This window comes from Pecten maximus, unplaced genomic scaffold, assembly GCF_902652985.1.
Source record: "Pecten maximus unplaced genomic scaffold, xPecMax1.1, whole genome shotgun sequence".
Taxonomy (NCBI): Eukaryota; Metazoa; Mollusca; class Bivalvia; order Pectinida; family Pectinidae; genus Pecten; species Pecten maximus.
Window position 1 is genome coordinate 3,225 of NW_022980801.1, and position 9,863 is coordinate 13,087.

Genomic DNA, 9,863 nt, shown 5'->3' on the forward strand with positions numbered 1-9,863 from the left:
GGTGTTTCTGTACATTTGCTTCCCTTTCCCTACAAACAGTATCTTTTGATACAAGTGATAGTGCCTTGTAGCATCAGTGACGCGGCCTGGTGATACAAATCTGTCCAAAAGTATCTTTCGATTTGATCGCGGCGGTGTGTATACAGTATCGCAGATTTTATCGAAACGTTTTGGTAAAACGATGCATTCTTTCAATAATTTCCAATTCTAATGCTTCTTAGATCAATACATTGCAGATCCCGGAAGGACCAGCCGCCCATTGGACCACGACGGAGATATGGCCGACGGATATCCGGTCAGGTATTTTCGGCCAGTCTAGGTAATGATTTTTTTCTGTCTTTTTTGCTGATGTAGGATTGAAGGGCAGATTATTTGTCAGATTCAAGTTCTTACAAGGCTACATTTAAACCTTTACGAGTGGTTATGAATGCACCAAGTTTGAATGGTGTTTCTGTACATTTGCTTCCCTTTCCCTACAAACAGTATCTTTTGATACAAGTGATAGTGCCTTGTAGCATCAGTGACGCGGCCTGGTGATACAAATCTGTCCAAAAGTATCTTTCGATTTGATCGCGGCGGTGTATATAAAGTATCGCCGATTTTACCGAAACGATTTGGTAAAACGATACGTTCTTTCAATAATTTGAAATTATAATGCTTCTTAAATTAATACATTGCAGATCCCGGAAGAACCAGTCGCCCATTGGACCACGACGGAGATATGGCCTACGGATATCCGGTCAGGTATTTCCGGCCAGTTTAGGTAATGATTTTTTTTCTGTCTTTTTTGCTGTTGTAGGATTGAAGGGCAGATTATTGATCATATGTGTTATTCTGTTCTTTGAAAGGACCTGCAACTTATTGAACTATGGCTGATAAACATAGTTGTGTCGTGTATTTTTCTACTTTACATTAAAGTAAAATAAAATTAACAATAACCATCTATTAAAACTGAAATAAAATAACACCGATAAAAAATTAAAAAGAAATATGCAGAAAAGGTTAATATAAAATAATAGAAATAAGAAATTACTAGATTTAGATTAAAATAGATACAAAAACTCAAAAAAAAAAATTAAAAAATTAAAAAAAAAACCACAACAATAAAAAGAAATTAAAAATAAAACCAAATATAATGATAGTTCAAAATAAACGAAAAAAATAATCTAAACTTAAATCTAAAAGCAAAATTAAATTAATTTATTAACAATATTTAAAAATATGTGCAAATCGAATGAAATAAAATGATAAAACCAAAATTTTACAAAATGGGTTAGAAAAACATGTCTTTCAATATCGATTTGAAACTAATATCATTGATTTTGCTAAATTATTTTGTAAAATGATACGATATTAAATATTTCCAATTAACACTCTTTAGATTAATACTTTTTCAGATCCAGAAAGGAGCAAAAGACCATGGCGACTGGAGCGGTGATGTGTTAAAATAATGTTTTGATTTGATGCTTTGAATTTTTTCAAAAAATATGTTTTGAAATGTGTTTTTGAATTTTTGATATACATTATAGAAAAAATAGATTTTTAAATTCATTTTTGGGGTCGATTTTTTTCGCTTTTTGATGTAATTATTCAAATATTAACCTAAGATCAAAATAATATGATAATTTTAATGAGTTCAATCATCAGATCAAAAAGCTATATAAATTTTTGAATGCATTCCTCAAATCATTATAGTCAAATTGAGTTCAAATATTTTTTAAAAGTTTTTCAATTCCATCTTCACAAATTTTTGACTTGTAGATAAAACTTTTTAACTAGATTTTTTCGATATAAATGTTTAGATTCATTTTCCAGATCATTGTTGAATTAAGTTCTAAATATTCTATAATTATTTTGAATAAATTTTTGAGTTGAATTTTTTTTTTAAATGTTTTTTTTTAAATATTTATTTTGTATTTAATTTTCAAATTAATTTTGGCATGAAGTCTTAATATTTTTTTATTTATTTTTCAAAATATTAACTTTTAGATCCATTTTTCAGGTCATGGTTGAATTAAGTCCTAAATATTCTTTAATTCTTTTCAATAAATTTTTGAGTTGAATTCTTTTCAGTGTAATTTTTAATAAATTTTTGAATTTAGTCTTCACATTAATTTTTGACTTGTAGATGACATTTTTTAAACTAGATTTTTCCGATATAAATTTTTATATCCATTTTTCAGGTTTTTGTTGAATTCATTCCTTAATATTCTTTAATTCTTTTTAATAAATTTTTGAGTTGAATTTGTTTTAAATGTGTTTTTTAATAAATTTTTGTATTTAATTTTCAAATCAATTTTGACATGAAGTCTTAATATAATATAAGTCTATAATTCTTTTGATTAAATTTTTGAATGAATTTTTTTTTAAATGTGCTTTTTATTAATTTGTTGTACATTGTATTTAGTTTTTCAAATTTATTTTGGCATGAAGTCTGAATATTTTTTTTTTTTACTTATTTTTCAAAATGCTAATTTTTAGATCCATTTTTCAGATCATTGTTGAATTAAGTCCTAAATATTTAATTCTTTTCAATTAATTTTTAAGTTGAATTCTTTTCAATGTATTTATTATTAAATTTTTGAATTCAATCTTCACATTGATTTTTGACTTGTAGATGACAGTTTTTAAACTAGATTTCTCCGATTTAGATTTTAAGATCCATTTTCCAGATCATTGTTGAATTAAGTCCTAAATATTCTATAATTCTTTTGAATACATTTTTGAGTTAAATTATTTGAAAATGTATTTTTCAATAAATTTTTGTATTTGCTTTTCACATGAATTTTGGCATGAAGTCCTAATATAATATCAGTCTATAATTCTTTTGAATAAAATTTTGAATGCAATTTTTTTTAAATGTGTTTTTTAATAATTGTTTTGTATTAAGTTTTCAAATTTAATTTGGAATGAGGTCTGAATTTTTTTTTTACTTATTTTTCAAAATAATCATTTTTATATCCATTTTTCAGGTCATTGTTGAATTATGTCCTAAATATTCTATAATTCTTTTGAATAGATTTTTGAGTTGAATTCTTTTCAATGTAATTTTTAATAAATTTTTGAATTTAATTTTCACATTAATTTGTGACTTGTAGATGGAACTTTTTAAACTAGATTTTTCCGATATAAATTTTTAGATCCATTTTCCAGATTATTGTTGAATTAAGTCCTAAATATTCTATAATTCTTTTGAATACATTTTTGAGTTAAATTGTTTTAAAATGTATTTTTAGTAAATTTTTCTATTTAATTTTCACATGAAAGTTTGACATGAAATATCAATATTTTTTTTACTTATTTTTTTAAAATACTAATTTTTAGATCTACTTTTCAGGTTATTGTTTAATAAAGTCCTAAATATTTAATTCTTTTGAATACATTTTTGAGTTAAGTGTTTTTTAAATGTGTTTTTTTAATAATTGTTTGTACATGTATTTAATTTTCAAATTAATTTCGGCAAGAAGTCTTAATATAAGTCTTTAATTCTTTTGAATAATTTTTTTAATGATTTTTTTTAAAATGTGTTTTTGAATAATTTTTTGTATTTAGTTTTCAAATTAATTTTGGCTTAAAGTCTTAATATTTTTTTTTACTTGTTTTTCAAAATACTTATTTTTAGATCCATTGTTCAGGTCATTGTTGAATTAAGTCATTTTAATTCTTTTCAATTATTTTTGAGTTGAATTATTTTAAAATGTGTTTTTTAATAAATTTTTTTATTTTTCAAAATACTACTTTTTAGATCCATTATTCATGTCATTGTTGAATTATGTTAATTTTTAATAAATTTTTGTTTTTAATTTTTAAATTAATATTTGGCATGAAGTCTTATATTTTTTAACTTATTTTTCAAAATACTAATTTTTAGATCCATTTTCCAGATCATTGTTGAATTAAGTCCTAAATATTCTATAATTCTTTTGAATACATTTTTGAGTTTTTCAATAAATTTTTGTATTTAATTTTCACATGAATTTTGGCATGAAGTCCTAATATAATATTGGTCTATAATTCTTTTGAATACATTTTTGAATGCAATTTATTTTTAAATGTGTTTTTTAATAATTTTTTGTATTAAGTTTTCAAATTAATTTTGGCATGAAGTCTTAATATTGTTTTTACTTATTTTTCAAAATACTAATTTTTAGATCCATTTTCCAGATCATTGTTGAATTAAGTCCTAAATATTCTATAATTCTTTTGAATACATTTTTGAGTTTTTCAATAAATTTTTGTATTTAATTTTCACATGAATTTTGGCATGAAGTCCTAATATAATATTGGTCTATAATTCTTTTGAATACATTTTTGAATGCAATTTATTTTTAAATGTGTTTTTTAATAATTTTTTGTATTAAGTTTTCAAATTAATTTTGGCATGAAGTCTTAATATTGTTTTTACTTATTTCTCAAAATACTCATTTTTAGATCCATTTTTCAGGTCATTGTTGAATTATGTCCTTAATATTCTTTAATTCTTTTCAATAAAGTTTTGAGTTGAATTTTCAAAGTATTTTTTAATAATTTTTTTAATTTAATCTTCACATTAATTTTTGACTTGTAGATGAAACTTTTTAAACTAGATTTTTCCGATATAAATTTGTAGATCCATTTTTCAGATTATTGTTGAATTCAGTCCTAAATATTCTTTAATTCTTTTGAATAAATTTTTGAGTTAACTTTTTTAAATGTGTTTTTTAATAAATTTTTGTATTTAATTTTCAAATTAATTTTTGGCATGAAGTCTTAATATTTTTTTACTTATTTTTCAAAATACTCATTTTTTTTTACTTGTAGATGAAACTTTTTATTTAGATTTTTCTGATATAAATTTTTCATGTCATTGTTGAATTTTTTTTAAATCATTCTTGAAATGTTAAATTTATTCTTGTATAATAAATAAATTTTTGTTTTAATTAACTAACCAGATCAATTTTGACCTGTAGCTTAAACATTTTTGTGTAACCTTTCAAGATTTTTTGTTAATGAAATCATTTTTAAATGTATATGTTTAGATCAATTTTTGATTTTTAAAATTCATTCTTGAAGTTGTTTTTGAATTTATTGATAATTCTTTTTAATTGATTCCTCTAGATATTATTTCCAAATTCATTCTTTTAATATTTTTTTTTTCAATAATTTTTTTTTTTTTTTTTTTTTTTTTTTTATAAATTGATCTTTTTGCCTCTCAACTGATGAAGCCCGGGCAAACTTGTAACTTATTATTAAAGGGCAGAAACTCAATTGCCATATCGATTTCATATTATTCACTTTCTATAATTGACTTTCACTGTGTTTTGGCTGTTGTTATTATGACAACAAAACTTTATTAATAGTAACAACCAGAAAAAGAAACATTTTCCAAAATTTATGAAATTATTTTGGCAGTTGAGTCTTGAGGTCATTACACACCTCTTCTAACATTATGGAGCAGTTATCTCCGTTGTCAGTCCATCAATATTAATTATAGTTAATTATAGTTAACGTCACAGCATGACAGCAACATGAAAAATATTCAGTGAATCTTACATTTGTGCATCTATTCTTCAAGAATAAAATAATTGTGGGATATAGCTTTTGTGTTAAAATTTGGGTGATAGGAATCAAGTTTGTGGCAAAATGTTTTTGTTTTTTCTTTCTGGAACGAGTCTGTAATCCGTTTATATAGTAAGCAATGACAAAACAGACATACAGTGAAAGCGCTAGTGAAAAATATAACTCTCTGGTCAATCATCAGTTTTATATATTAGATTTATTTGCAAATTCGTTAACTTCATCATATGTGTGTGTTATAAAGAAAAATAAAACAAAAGCAAAGATTTACCTTCATAGGCGGACTTTATTTGACGTCAAAAATACTAATAACGCCATAAGTTAACAACAGCTGTGACGTCATAAACAAAGTAGGATTTTTGTGCATGTAGGTTAGGTTTTAATATGCTGATAAACAATTTTTCTTTCAGTTCTTGAGCGACCAAATACATGCAAATAATTCCTTGAACACTGGTGCATATATTTGTGTGTGTATGTATTAACAAAAGAAGCCATATACATACATAATAAAATATAAATCATTGAATGCATTCTTCAAATCATTGTTAAATTTAGTCTTTAAATATTTTTAATTTTTTAAAATAAATTTTTGAATTAAATATTTTGAAATACTATTCCTGAAAACTTTTAAGAATTCAACCATCAGATTTGTTGACTTTTATTTTTACATTATTTTTTAAATATTTTTTTTCAATATATTCTTTACATCAATGTTGAATTTATTAAAACAAAAATGAATTCATTCAAATATTTCAATGTTCATTGTTAAATTCTATTTTTGGATTCGAACTCGCGCCGTGATAAAAATTTATTGAGAGACTAACCCATTAGCCCACTCGACTATAGTAACCTTTTATAAAATGGGTGAATATTAGATATATAAAATTGTAACAGCCGTGACTCACGACCGTGTATTATTGGCACGAGCGTGGGTTATTGGAAAATAATACATGGTTTTAAACCAATCAAAACTGGCGTTGCATAGCAAACATGGTAGAATAAGATTTAAAAGGAGGTGAAGAACAAACAGTTGATTTAATATCTTGGTTTCTGCATACGCCTATGTCACAAGCGACTCTTGTAAGTTGAAAGATAAAGGATGAAAATTCTGCAATTTGGTATCTAGGTACATCATGGGACGGCGGTCACCATCGTAACCAACAAAATGGTCGTCATTTACTATGCTCCGATTTGTCGAAATTTAAATATTATTCGATTTTGCTGAAAATTGGTGTGTAGTGGTTTTGATGGATGGTGAAAACAGCGGTACGACTGCTGGGTCACTTGGGGGACTTCTGTAAATGTTTCCCATAACAATTAGTAATTGTTCTTTATTTTATTATACCAGAAAATTGGCACTAGAACACGTTAAAGTGCTCGAAAGGCCTATAAAAAATCAGTTTGTTGTACCTTCGGCACCACATCTGCGTACACATCGAAACAGGTCTAGCTACGCCACTGATACGAAATATATATTTGTCAGTGCTCTTACATAGACAGCTAATCTATAGAAGGATTTGACGTGAATAAACTTCAAATTTTGAACACTAGTTGAGTTTAACTGCATGGTGACGTTATATAACCGTCATTGGTTAATTAATTCGATCTCGTGTACTTTTAATGTTGTAAATGTTTATAGTGTCTCTTAATGTTTTATATCTGTGCTTTTATGTATTTAAAAATGAGTGACACTTAAATGAAATATATAGAGGATATTGAATGGTTTCCCGTTTAATAATATAACATATATTTCACGAGTATGACAGAATATCGATATTTTCACTTTTCTTTTTATTGCATTTCATAAACTTAAAGGACTGATCAGCGCAATTTAAGCGTTTTCTGCTGTTATCTGAGAATCTGCATGCATAGCTAACGTCAAGCGAGTATTTAGTCAAAAAGTAGTCAAAATATTTCAGCAATACAGCAAAATATCCAATTTATCTATCTCCGCTTCGATTGGAAAAATCGGCAAGTTTCAACGAGGTGAATACAAAGGTCCGCTCTGGTTGGTCAAAAACGGAAAACATATTTTCACTGCAAAACTTCTATTTGATTTAAACATAGTTTTATTGTTAAATATAACAACAGGAATAGGACAAGTTATCGCAACTTAAAAACGCCTTCTTCCAATAATCATTATGTACATACTATAAATTTACAACATTATACAGTGTATACGTATATGTATATGAAATAAGAAAAGAGAGAGATAAGGGCAGAATGAAAAGTTGATATGTTAATGCCAGTTAATTAAGAGAGAGAGAGAGAAAAAGAAAATGAGAGAGAGACAGAAACGGACAAGACAGACATGACCTAAAATCGATTACTGGATTTAATAAAATTTTGAACATATTGAAAAATATAGCCGTTTTGTTCATCAGATAATTTAGGAGAACCCCAGAGAATAACATTGAGCGTCACATTACAATATTTACTTCTATTTTCACTTCAAAATCTTATATTTTTCACTGCTCATCGCTGCAGTGAAAATATAAGTTTTATTAGTTTGATAAATGTCTACATTTCACTGGCAAAAATGCAATAAATCTTATCTTCTTTAAAATTATCTTCAATTTAGATGTGTTGGTAGTTAAATAAGATGACACATGTGTAATAAGTCACTTCCTTCAATTGGCTTCGTATTATTCTCTATGTAGCACGAGGAGTGTATGTATGTCATTAGAGATCACCGTACGATTCTATTTGCCCCTGGTATATTCTTCTGTTGTGTATAGTGAACTGCGTATGTTATTATCATTCTATGATGTTTTTTTTTTTTTTATGTCAAAGCGTGTATCACTATGTAAGGATGTAAACCTGAGTGTGAACAAATTTTCTTTTCTTTCTATGTTGTTTGAGATTTATATGTATTTTGTGTTATTTCTATTGCTCTTCAAATTTGGAGGAAATAAAGAAATAATAATACCGGTCAGTTGAACCAACCATGGCATCTTTGCTGCTAGACAGTGTGTCGACGCAGGTTGTCGTTGAAATAAGGAACACTAGTACTGTATCGCTAAATCTTTACCTAAATTAAACAAACAATTGCAGCATACATTTGTGTAATATACTTTGATTATGAATATCTCGTTTTGAACATATTTCAAGTAGTTGAATTCCTTTCTTCTTCTTTTTCTGTAAAAAATGACATCAAGTAATTCTTCCTTTTATTTTCCTTTGGTAAATTAAACCGTGATATTTAGTATGTTGATTTGTTTTGAAGATTCACTCCATGCAGATGACCTTTCCTCGCGAGGCTTATTCCACCTTTCTCTTTCAATAGGAAATTTAGAATGTGAAATTCTTAATAGCTTACGTTGTTTTTTCGTCCGTAGCAAGCTTTGATTCAATTGGAAATTTAATGCTGGATAATTTAACTCTTGTATATAGTATTCTGTGTCAAAATGATATATGATTAATCGGTATTCATATGAATCGTGTAATGTAAAAAAGGGCAATTGTTTTCATGAAAGAATTTAAACTTCAATATGTCTCAGTATTACGTATAATGTGAAGGATCCAATATACTTATATCATTTTCTATTTAATATATTATTATCAAATACACTGACTATCTGATCACGTACTAGTAACCGTCACGCCACTTTGTTTTTCCATTGGTTGTGACATTCATCATCGCTTCGCTGACACCGCCCCCCCCCCCCCCCCCCCCCCCCCCCCACCACCATGTTCACTCATTGGTTAATATGTGAAGCAGCGTACCCCCTTCTACAAGCCATCAACGCCTTTATTGAACGCTCGTAACATTGAAACCCATAAATCGAATTATGGATATTTACCATTTTTTATGGATATCCATAATTCATTTATGGATATCCATAAATCGATTAATGGATATCCATAAATAGTGACTTTTTTCCACTTTGGCTTGCCATAAGAAACTACAATGTAGTTGTATGAAGGTCTTTGGTTTGATGTATGTGTCTTTTGAATTGAAATGAAAAAACGGAGCATTTGAATCGCAAACGATCGTCGGAGCATTTAAATTTTAGGATTGCTTATGGTAAGAATTTAATTGTAAGCTGGTTATGAGTATCACGTACACAAGGCTCAAGGTGTTAAAGGCCTAGGGGAGACAACTCTGCGTGGAATCTTTCTAATGTCTAAAGGAGAATAATATCTTCAATATCCTAAATTAACACATCAATTCGTGAAAATTTAAAACTGAAGTGATATTACTAATGCAGTAGATATGATGTAAACTATTTAGCTTTAAGTCTCCTGACTCGCGAAGAGAAAAATTAACAAACCTATTCGTGAAAATTTAAAGCTGAAGTGATATT

General features: G+C 26.9%; 1 long non-coding RNA gene across 1 annotated transcript; it reads right to left on the reverse strand.

Annotated features, from left to right (window-relative positions):
- Window positions 1–8,717: 8,717 nt before the first annotated feature.
- On the reverse strand, window positions 8,718–8,930 carry LOC117319718. The gene is made up of 2 exons (XR_004530809.1): window positions 8,827–8,930; window positions 8,718–8,787 (listed from the first exon to the last, which is right to left on the reverse strand). It is a non-coding gene; the product is annotated as an uncharacterized LOC117319718 (long non-coding RNA).
- Window positions 8,931–9,863: the final 933 nt, after the last annotated feature.